We start from the raw sequence: 11547 nt of genomic DNA on the forward strand, positions 1-11547 counted from the left end.
CACATGGTTTGGTTTCTCCTCTGGCCTGATTCTGCGGCAGCCCCGCTCTGTCCTCCTCAGACTTCAGAGCAATAGCTGAATAAGTGGAGAAAGGACCATGGGGTCAGGAAGGTGGCCACCGAAGAGTGACTTTTCTGGAGGGTAGCTGAGCTAGTGAGTGAGAGTGTTAGTCCACCTCTGCCTGCAGTGTGGATGGAGCTGAACAGGGGCCAGGGAAGGGGAGGAGGAGCAGAGAGCGGGACAAAGGGACCAAAGAGGAGATTCAGACGAAGGGAAGTAATTGGGAGGAGAGAAGAAACTATAGAAGACAGGCATGTAAGAAAGGAAAAGGGATGAAGTGGGCATCAGGAAAGGGCACCACCAGGGAAGGAGAGAGGGGAAGGGAAGAGGGAGGGAGGGAGGAAATGGGAAAGGAAGAAGGGAGGAGTCAGCACGCCTGGGCTCCCCCTGCATCTGAAGAAGAGGTGGCTGGTCCAGCTTGTCAAACAGGGTGCTCACTCTTTGGTCCCAGTTTCTGCTCCCAGTGCTACTGGGCTTTGCAAGGAAGACAGGCTGTCCCCTGGGATCCACTGGAGCCCACTGGAGCCCACTGGAGCCCACAGGAGGGTGGGAGAGGTAAGATGCCACCTGGTCCTGTCCTGAGCTACTCCCAGCTGCTAGCCTCACCACATGGTGCAAGAGGGACCCCAGAACAAAGGAAGGACACAGGCCCGCGTGTCCGCCAGTGGCCCTGGGCACTTAGCTCATCGCAGTGAACCACACCGCCTCCTCAACCCAGGCTTTCAAAGCCTGCTTCTTCGTTCCTGGCTTTCATGTCTGTACGAACATGAGCCAGATCTAACTCATCTCTGACAGACTATTCTGACTCACCCCGTGTCAGATTTTTATTAGTGGCTGTGATAGAGTAAGATAGCAATGCTCCAACAAACGGACTATTTCCTCCCACATGACCTCAACAGTCTTATACATTTTCTTAGCAAAAAAATCTTGTCTCCTTCCATTAAGCTCATAACGTGGTCTAATAGTATACATGTGCCTTCGTTAGATGCAAAGCGATACAGAGTTCCTTTTTTTAAAATATTTTACAAGGTAAAGTCAGTGAACACATGTAACTTGACGAATACGTCTCTAAAATGTCAATCCAGGCAAAGCTTTTTCTGCCTACAGTTTGGAGCCTACGTTGTGACATTTTTAAAATGCTTTCAGTCCCTCAGTGAGGCTCTTAGAAGCTAGCCAGGGCTTACTACGTGCCAGGCACTGTGTCAGGTGTTGGAGCTAAACGGACGGAGAGCTTGGAGGCAGGCTGGGGAGGGACATCCGTGACACAACCACAGCTAGAAACGGAGGCCATTGCTAGAAAAGAGAGAGCAGGCTGCATGGAGAGTGTGTACCATGGGGCTTGTGAGCTCACGAATAAGTGGGAGTAACTGGAGTGGGGAGATGGGGAGAGGAAGAGGGTCTTTCCATCAATGGGAATCACCTGTGCTTGGAGGCAGGCACCATGAGGGGTCTCCACAGGAAGAGGGAGGCAGCGTGGTTGAAGGGCAGAAAGACAGGGCAGAACAGGCAACAGTCAGTTGGAAGGGTAGGAAGAGATGGATGGGAGGATTATGGATGCCATTGGAGGACTGAGAATTTGTTAGAAGATCAGTGCAGATTTCTATGGAGACGAAGGCCAGGAATTGATAGGTCTTAGAAAGGTCACTCTGGCTGCCTTTTGGCAAAGGGGTTGGTAAAAGGCACCTGCAGGTGTGAACACACCAGGTGGGAGGTGAGTGCAGGAAATCAGGTGAGGGAGCATGGGAACTTGGTCCGGGGGTATATAAGGGAAAATAGCCTTTAATGAGTTCCACAAGTTGGCACCAGCTGTAGCTTCATTACAGCGCTGGAAGGGGTAGGTGGGTGTGTCCTGGAGGTTACAGAGATTACATGAGAAAGGGAAGTCTTTTTAGATCTTTTTTCCAACTAGAGGAACTCTCACCTTATTGATAGAATTCCAGAGTGGGAACGGATGGACATGAGGACATCTTTGAAATGTCTGAATATGTTCTTTGACATCTTTTAAAATGACGAGGAGACCTTGACCTTAGAAGGCCTCGGCCTTCTTTGTAGCCAAGAAGATTTCACCTACAGATTTGGGTTCTCCCTTTTAAAGTCAAGAAGACAGTCCTTCCAAAGGACACCTCCTATCATTTTACGCTCTCATCATACCACACTTGCTGGGATCTCCAAGACCCTCTGTTCCAGGTTGTGAGTATCCACTTTGGCCAGGCTGGTCTTGCCAAGAACACCACCACAGGAAATCTAGAGCCTGTAGTGCTATTAATAACATCATCTAAGACTGTCTTTGCTGCCCTCATGGCCTCTTCCCACCATGACTCACTGAAGCTATAGTTCCCAAAGCTCATCTTCTCTAGTGCCATTAATTTTTAGGGGACCAGGCAAACCTTAAACTTGTCCCCCTTAATTGGATCCCTGTGCCCCCACAATCTCTTTGAATGACTTTCACCATGATCCTTGAATGAGCTCTGAGACCACTGCTGGTACCTAACACTTCTTGGCACCTTGTCTGTTAGTTCTTGGAAGAGGAGGTGGCTATGGAGGTGAGTGGAGATGGGAGTGGGAGGATTTCTCCCTTCACTTCCTTTTTTGTTTTTTCAAATAATGGGTTTTGAGGGGGAGGGAAAGGTTAACCAGACAATTTATTTTCCATCTCCCATTGATAAAATGTTTACCACTCCCCATTGGAAGAATTTAGATCTTTCTTTAGAATCTCCAGGAAAATCTCCCAAAGCCAGCCCACCACCATGTGGATTCAGCCATCTTCTGATTCACCTCCAGTTTGTCTCCTCCTAACTGCTCAAGCCACAGGTTAAGGGCGAAATGTTCAATGCCCAAGCAATTAAGTGGAGAACACGTTTATCTAAGCAATTGCATGCAGCTCTGTATCTGCATACAGGGGTTCTCTCCCAAGCCTTTCCAACCTCAGCAAAACAAGAAAAAGCCCCAGCGACCTGGGGGTATATATCATTCATTCATTCCTGTGTTCAACACTCATGGCGGATCCCAACCGAGACAGTGGGAGAGCAAGGACGGGAGCAATCCTGGAAGCTGAAGTCTGAGGAGGATTTCAAATTCAAGTCAGAGATGAAAGAAACATCTGGACTCGGTCCTCAGGTACACGCAGTATTCTGAACTGAGGCTAGAACCAGAGACCATTCTAATGAAAGGCCTCCACAGGTGGGCTCTCACAGGTGGGCTCCGACTTAGTTTCCTGTATATTCATTCATGAAATCGCTCTGCGGGTCAACATGCAGAACAAAACCATTTAATAAAAGTGACAATGAGGAGAGGAAAGGACACAAGAAGGCATGTGAATGTGGAGAGAGGAAGAGCCAGGGTGGAAAAACCGAGAATCCCTCCCTGCGCTCCTTGCTGCCAGGGAGGTCTGAGGGACTAGTTTCCACCTAGGATCCCAAGTCCAGAACAAAAGCGGTGGGGCCATGGCGAGAGACGAGGGAAGGGGGACCTTGGCACGCAGGCATGGGGGTGCCGAATAATGGGGGCTAGTGCGCCCACTGGCGGGGGAACCTCGGGCGGCGCCATCCCTGGCCCGACCCCGTGTGGACCCGGGTGCGGCGTGGCATCCGGGGTGGTCCCGGTGCCCCGGGGGTCGCGGGAGGCTGGGTCCCCACACCACCGCGAGCTCGCGGCCTGCGCTTTCTGCTCCAGGTGAGGGCGAGGCGCGGTGTCAATTTACCTGTCCACAGAGGGTAGTCTGGGGAAGCCTTGGTGCTGGGAGGGGCAGCGCGGACTCCAGGGCTGGGCTGGAGCGGAGGAGCACATGGGAGGCTAGTCTTGTGGGTCCTCCAGTACCGACTGGGCTGCAGCACAGCACCGGGGCGCTGCACGCCCCTCCTCCGCCAGCCCCTCCACCTCCTCCCAGACTCTCCGCCATGTCCTCCGCGAGCTCACTTCCCGCTTCGGCAATTAGCAAAGCCCCTTCTCCAGGCTTCCCCCGCCCCCGCCCCCCTCCTTCCTGAGGCGGAGGCCGGGGCCTGGGCACGGGATGAAGCCCCGGGGGCCTGCGAGCGTGGCCAGCGCCGGCGCTCAGCGGCCTCCTAGCCTGGCTCCCCGAGCGGGTGTCCGGGTGCAGCCTGGCTGCAAAAAGATCATCAGCCCTAAACCCGGCTGCACTCTCGGGTCACTTCGCTGGCTTCTGATTGCGCCAAAAGCCCGAAACCAACTTCCCCAGCACAGGCCTGGGCTGAGATGCCTGCCTGCTATTTGAGCAGTCCCCTGGTCTCCAGGCAGGGTCTGCCTTTGCATGATGGCAGGCGCGAATAACTTCGACCTGGATGTTTGGGTTTTTTGTTTGTTTTTTGGTTATTGGTTATTACATGACCTCCATGGTAGGTGCTCCACAAAGGGAGTGAAAAGAGGACACCTGATACATACGCATATGGCCATTCTAGAAAAAGAGCTTGGGGTTCTCGCGGAAGCGCGGCATTGGTCCTTGCACTATGGTTTAATAGAAAAGGGATTATGCACCAACTTACTTAAATGAGCATAGTTTGAAATCGTTTACTGAGAATAAATATTTAAAACAGTAATATTTTAACTAAATCTATCATCAATCATAAATCTATTACACGAAGGTTACAGGCAATTTCAATGCAATAGCACTCTCTTCAGGGTTTTAAATAATCCGTGTCTGTCTTGGCACATGAGAATGCAAAGATAGGAAATGGTTTGTAAAAGATCATATAATGGCTTTTACTATACGGTATCAGCAATTTATCCTAAAGGAGCGGCCTCCAGCTAAAAACTCAGCTTTGAAAAATACAGAAAAGTAGCAAACGTTTACATACCCTCTTGGTGACCAGAGGCGTGCTTTGTGCCCCTCATCATCTCTTTCGTGGTTCTGAGGCCCATGGCGCTCAGTAGTTTAGTGTCTTATTCTCTGGAATAGGCCATTGAAGAAATACCAGGCCCAGAGAAGAAGGTCCTGCTGGGTGACTGAGGAAAGTACAACCTTTTCGATGAAGCTTTCTGGGGAATTTGTTAGTGGTTTGGTCTGCTTCTGATAGGAAGGGAAATTTTTTTTAAAGATTTTATTTATTTATTTGACAGACATAGATCACCAATAGGCAGAAAGCAGGCAGAGAGAAGTGGACGCAGGCTCCCCGCTGAGCAGAGAGCCAGACATTGGGCTCAATCCCAGGACCTTGATTCATGACCTGAGCTAAATGCAGAGGCTTTAACTCACTGAGTCACTCGGGTGCCCCAGGAAGGGAAATTTTTTTAAGACTATTTTCTCTTTGAATCTATTTTGAGGTTTGGTTTGTTGTTCTTTCTGACTTCTCATGAAGATGGAATTACTTCTGAGGTTGGTTTCAGGAACCGCATATCAAATCGAGCTATCTTGTTAGCAATAAATATATAAATAAATAAGAGCTAAAGTGTTGGTATAAAGCTATTATGCTTTTCAAAACCCCGAACTATAATTCATGTATCGTGGTCATTCTTTATCAGATCAAACAGGAGAGAGGTGGCAGAAACGCACTTTCAGGTTAATTTTTTTTACAAGGAAGATGGACTTATGAACCTACTTTGTTATTCCCTTTCATTCAATTTCCCTGTACCTCCTTTGAATTGTATGAATTGTAACGGTAACCCATCATTACTTTTATTGTTGGCACGTGCTTTGTGAACCATAAAGTGTACGCTATCAATGGGAGTGCTTTTCTTTTTTGGCAGTTTACAAAAAACTAATTTTTTTAATTTATTTTTTATTTATTTTCAGCATAACCGTATTCATCCTTTTTGCACCACACCCAGTGCTCCATGCAAGAAGTGCCCTCTATAATACCCACCACCTGGTACCCCAACCTCCCAACCCCCCGCCCCTTCAAAACCCTCAGACTGTTTTTCAGAGTCCATAGTCTCTCATGGTTCAGCTCCCCTTCCAATTTCTCCCACCTCCCTTCTCCTCTCTAACTCCCCTTGTCCATGAAAAACTAATTTAAAAACATTCATCCACCAGAGTACCCAAAGGGCTCCCACATAAACTATCTGTCGTTACATTATGTCATTCTGCTTTCGCTTCTATTGCTGTCCAAACAATGTTTTAATATTTTTTTTTTTTTTTTTTTTTTTTATTTTTTTTTTTTTAAAGATTTTATTTATTTATTTGACAGAGAGAAATCACAAGTAGATGGAGAGGCAGGCAGAGAGAGAGAGAGGGAAGCAGGCTCCCTGCTGAGCAGAGAGCCCGATGCGGGACTCGATCCCAGGACCCTGAGATCATGACCTGAGCTGAAGGCAGCAGCTTAACCCACTGAGCCACCCAGGCGCCCCCAAACAATGTTTTAAAACATTCTTTAAAATGGGCCTTTTTAAACAAGATTTTTACAAAAGATTTAATTTATTCATTTGTCAGAGAGATAGCACAAGCAGAGGGAAAGGCAGGCAGAGTGGGAAGCAGGCTCCTGGTAAGCAAGAAGCCTGATGGGGGACTCGATCCCAGGATGCTGGGATTATGACCTGAGCTGGAGGTAGACGATTAACCAACTGAGCCATCCATGTGTCCCTGAAATGGGCATTTTTGACATTTCCTGATAGCACCTACACACTCATGAATCTCAGATTCATGATATATGGGGCTAGTGGACTTGACAATCATGGAGTCAAGCATGCTGGATTTGACTCACGGGCCTGTCACTGTGAATTTCGGTGGCTTGCTAAACTTGCTACATAGAAATCCAAGCATGTAAGAATTTGCAGGATTGTGACAGTTCAGTGGTATAATGTATACATAAAAATACCTAAACCAGTGTCTCTCACAAAGTAGGTCCAAATAGACCAGCTCCCTTCCTGCCTTCATTCTGTCCTTGGAATTCCGTCCCTTGGGAGAAGTTCCTACTGCCTTTGTTACAAGAAAGGAACGATATTTACTACACTGTTGGTGCATAGCATGGATCAATACTTTGAGTGATAGTATTAACATACTTCTTGAACTGCCCATTGCCCCCCCAAGCACCAAATAAAATGTCATGCTCTGGGGAAACCAAAGTGAGAGGTCCCCAACTTTTAGGAGTTATGGACAGGAGAGAGATGCAAATACTGTGTCAGTGTAGAACCAGGGTAACTAATGTTTAAACCAGGAAGAGAATGTGTGTGGAAGAAAGGCACTGATGATGTTTAAAGCCATTTGGCTGCATGGTGACTACCCTCAGACTGAAAATTTGCCATGAAAGCTTCCAGGCAAATGTGAGATCTTTATTAGTGACAATATGGCTATAGCCTTAAGGGGAAGAAAAAAACCAAAAACCAAAAACCAAAACACACATACACACAAACTGTTGGTCTTGTGTCTTTTCACAAATAATGACAGTTATCAGAAATTTTATCTTTAAATGGGGAAAACAGCAAGTGAAAATGTATTTCATTTGATTCATCACAGAATATGGTGTTTTTGTTCATTTCACACCATTTTTGTTAAGTTTTATTTAAATTAATGCAATCTGAGATAAAATGTTAATATTCCTGAGGGTATGGACATTGTATACAAATGAACCCAGCTAAGTGGGCTCCTGGACAGGGTCTGATCTATTTACAAAAGTAGCTGGAGCTAAGTGGTTTGTTCCAGAAGAAGATAATGCCTTCCCTCCATTGCATTTGCCTTCTACAGCCTAAGTGGGAGTTAATACGTTCACTTGTCTCCTTAAATTTTGTCCAGAGTGTGTTAAAGCAGTCATAGGGGACCTGGGTGGTTTTGCCGTCTGCCTTCTCATAACAATGCCCCAGTTTTCTCCTGGAGAATCAACGTTCTCGCTTTCAGTCCATGCACTTAGGCAGCGGCAACTTCACACTGGCTCCTGACTCTAGCAGTGGCATGTCACCCACTAATGGCCTTTGAGAACATCACTGAGTGAGATGCGAGTTTAGTAGATGCACGAGACCTTTGCTGGGTCGGTGAGGAGGTGGGTCTCTGAATAACTAGCCCGAGATCCACTTGTGTGTGGTGGAACAAACGAGCAGTGATGTGTTGGCCAGAGTGCCCATCCTAGAGAGCCCTGAATGCCAGACAAAAGCATTTGAGACTATTTTTTCAGGCAACAGGAAGCTAGTTTTGAAATGCAGCACATGAAAATGTGTTTTTGGAAGATTAGTCGGGCAGCTGTGTGTACGATAGGATGGAGGGAGGAGAGAACGCAAACCCAAGTGCATTTAATCTTTATGATGCAGTGTAATTTATTATGAAGTTGAATTTGCATCCTTATCCAAACGTAAGGGAAACTCCTGTCCAAAACTGTAAATGTTTTTTGGTTGCCTTTTTTTTAAAGATTGTATTTATTTATATGACACAGAGAGAGATCACAAGCAGGCAGAGAGGCAGGCAGAAAGAGAGAGAGAGATGCAGGCTCCTGGCTGAGCCTAGAGAATGATGCAAGGCTCGATCCCAGGACCCTGAAATTATGACCTGAGCCAAAGGCAGAGGCTTAACCCACTGAGCCACCCCGGTGCCCCTGGTTGCCTTTTTAAGCATTCCTTGTCTCACATGAAGTGATTACAAATTTGCAGATATGCATTAAAATGATGTATTCCAAAATGTTAACAGAGGAATTAAAAAACTTATTAAGTAAAATATTATCATTTCTGTTGATTTGAAGCCTATCTGACAAGGGACATAGAATTCTGGTGCATATATGTAAACATGAATAATTATTTCTTTTAAAAATCTTTATTTATTTATTTGACAGAGATCACAAGTAGGCAGAGACAGGCAGAAAGTGGGAGGGGGGAAAAAGGTTCCCCGCTGAGCAGAGAACCTGATGTGGGGCTTGATCCCAGGACCCTGAGATCATGACCTGAGCTAAAGGCAGAGGCATAACCCGCTGAGCCACCCAGGTGCCCCTAAACATGAATAATTATTTTTCTTTTAAGATTTTATTTATTCCTCTGACAGAGACAGATCAGAAGTAGGCAGAGAGGAAGGCAGAGAGAGGAGGAAGCAGGCTCCCTGCCAAGCAGAGAGCCAAATGCAGGTCTCCATCCCAGGACCATGAGATCATGTCCTGAGCTAAAGGCAGAGGCTTAACCCGTTGAGCTACCCAGGTGCCCCTAAACATTAATAATTCTTAAAGGTTCCTCTACTCACTTATATAGAAGCCCTTTTCCAAACAGAAGATTAAATCTCTCTTGGCTACTCCTATCAGCTTATTCTGAATTATTTTCAATCCAGAAGCATGAACTAGAAAACCACAGTTTTTACACAGTGTTTAGTTTTCCACCAAGAGAATCACATAATTTGTGGTGATTCAGTGTGGTGTGTTGCTAAAAGCATTTCCAATGCTGTGGATACAAGAGGGTAGTACAGAGAGGTAAGGAAACAGGAGAAAAGGTATGGCTCTCTAATAAGCACTTTATTCTAGAATTTTCCTCCCGCCTTGGGAGCTCACCACTCATAAGTGTGTGCTGGTGCTTGATCTCATGGGCCACAGTGCTCAGCATCTTCCAGCTGCTTTTTTAGTGAATACATATGTAACAATTGATTTCTTGCCCCGGACTTTGAGAGAAAAATCTGTTCAGAGGGTTGGACACTCTGAACCAACACCAGAAAACACTCTCTGTAGTCTTCTTGTTAAATGAAAAAATATGGTTAAACCACTTTTGACAGTCTACTACATACAGCAAAATGTAAATCTTAATTGAAATATGTCCTCTCAGCTGTGCTTAAGCAACTGAGTCCTGAGGTTTTCAGGTTCTCAGTCTGAAAGAGTACACCTCTGGTGCTCTGAAAGGGAAGAGAAAGGACACCCTGTTCTCCATATAAATTAAAGAAGAGAAATCTGTGCATTTAAGTGGGCCATATAAAATTTATCAAGCAATTACCTCCTAACTCCTTCCTATCCAAATTACCTGATATGCTCTCCCTACTCCTTTATTCCACGTTACTGCCTTTTCCAGGATTCTGTCTCACATCACAACATGTCTTCTGTTATTTCCTTCTTGTAAGCTAGTTTTGTGTTCTCCATCTAAAAAAATCAACAATCGGGATGCCTGGGTGGCTCAGTTGGTTAAGCAGCTGCCTTCAGCTCAGGTCATGATCCCAGCGTCCTGGGATCGAGTCCCACATCGGGCTCCTTGCTCTGTAAGGAGCCTGCTTCTCCCTCTGACTCTGCCTGCCACTCTGTCTGCTTGTGCTTGTGCTCACTCTACCTCTCTCTCTGACAAATAAATAAATAAAAATAAAATCTTTAAAAAAATAAAAATAATAAATAAATAAATAAATAAAAAATAAAAAAATCAACAATCATTGAGTATTTCAATTCCCATTTTCCTCAAATGCATTGATTCTTCTTATCTATTACTCTTTTCTCATACTCAGTGTCTTTGTCTTTATGGGGTTTGTACTTTGCTTTTCCCCATCCTTTACTGCCATTATATAAACAAATCTAATAACTTCTTAGAGAAAGTTAAAAATTCCTGCATAGCCACACGTGAACACAAAGTAACTGATTTTTAGCAAACCTATAAGATAGTCAGACATCCATTCAATTACTTTTTTTTAAGATTTTATTTATTTATTTGACAGAGAGAGTTGACAAGCAGGCAGAGAGGCAGGGAGAGAGAGAGGAGGAAGCAGGCTCCAGGCTGAGCAGAGAGCCCGATTTCGGGCTCCGTCCTAGGATCCTGGGATCATAACCTGAGCCAAAGACAGTGGCTTAACCCACGGAGCCACCCAGGCATCCCTCCATTCAATTTCTTAACTGAGTCTCAAATGCATCCGGAGTTCTAACTTAAACCTAAGTTCTACTTCTTACACGTTGCTATATGACCAAATTCTTTCAGTTCAGTATTTTGTAACATTTAAATATTAATCAATTGATGCTTTGTCTGTGTATTTCTATGAAAATAATTGGAATACTGTAGATTTATTGTTATATTTATAGATTTATAATCAAAGTTCCATCAGTTGAAGTTTTTGGAAATTTCAGATATAATGATTAACCTAAAATGATACTGCCTCAAATCCCTCTGATATCAAGACCCAACACCTGATTATAGCCAAACCTGTGGTGGATAGTTCCATGGGAAATTGCAGTTACTTAACACTGATAGCATCTCATGCTCTCTCTCTCATTTTAGAATGTCTCCAACACAACCCAAAAGTGTAGGAGAGTTCATGTCCTCTGAGGACAGCTCTCAGTGAAGTGGAAATAAGAACCATAGATAAAATTGTCAGTTTTCAGGTCTTCATGAGGACAACTTAAAAAGTTTCTCAGGAACTTTCAGTAAAAGCAAGCCTTCATTTTCTATCCACAACAATTATATCAACAATGTACCTCTTTGACAAAGTTGCTTCTTCACTGTATGAATTTCCCATTCTTTTCTACCTTGGATAATCTCCCAGATAAACTAACAGTTCTCAAATCCTTTGTCCTACTTTTTGCTCTCAGGATAAATGGAGCCAAAAGACTTAGATTAATATCAAGTTCTGAATGGGATCTTAGAGCTATTTTTGTCCAGATTTTCATAAAC

This window comes from Mustela lutreola, chromosome 4 (genome assembly GCF_030435805.1).
Source record: "Mustela lutreola isolate mMusLut2 chromosome 4, mMusLut2.pri, whole genome shotgun sequence".
In the NCBI taxonomy this organism is placed as follows: domain Eukaryota; kingdom Metazoa; phylum Chordata; class Mammalia; order Carnivora; family Mustelidae; genus Mustela; species Mustela lutreola.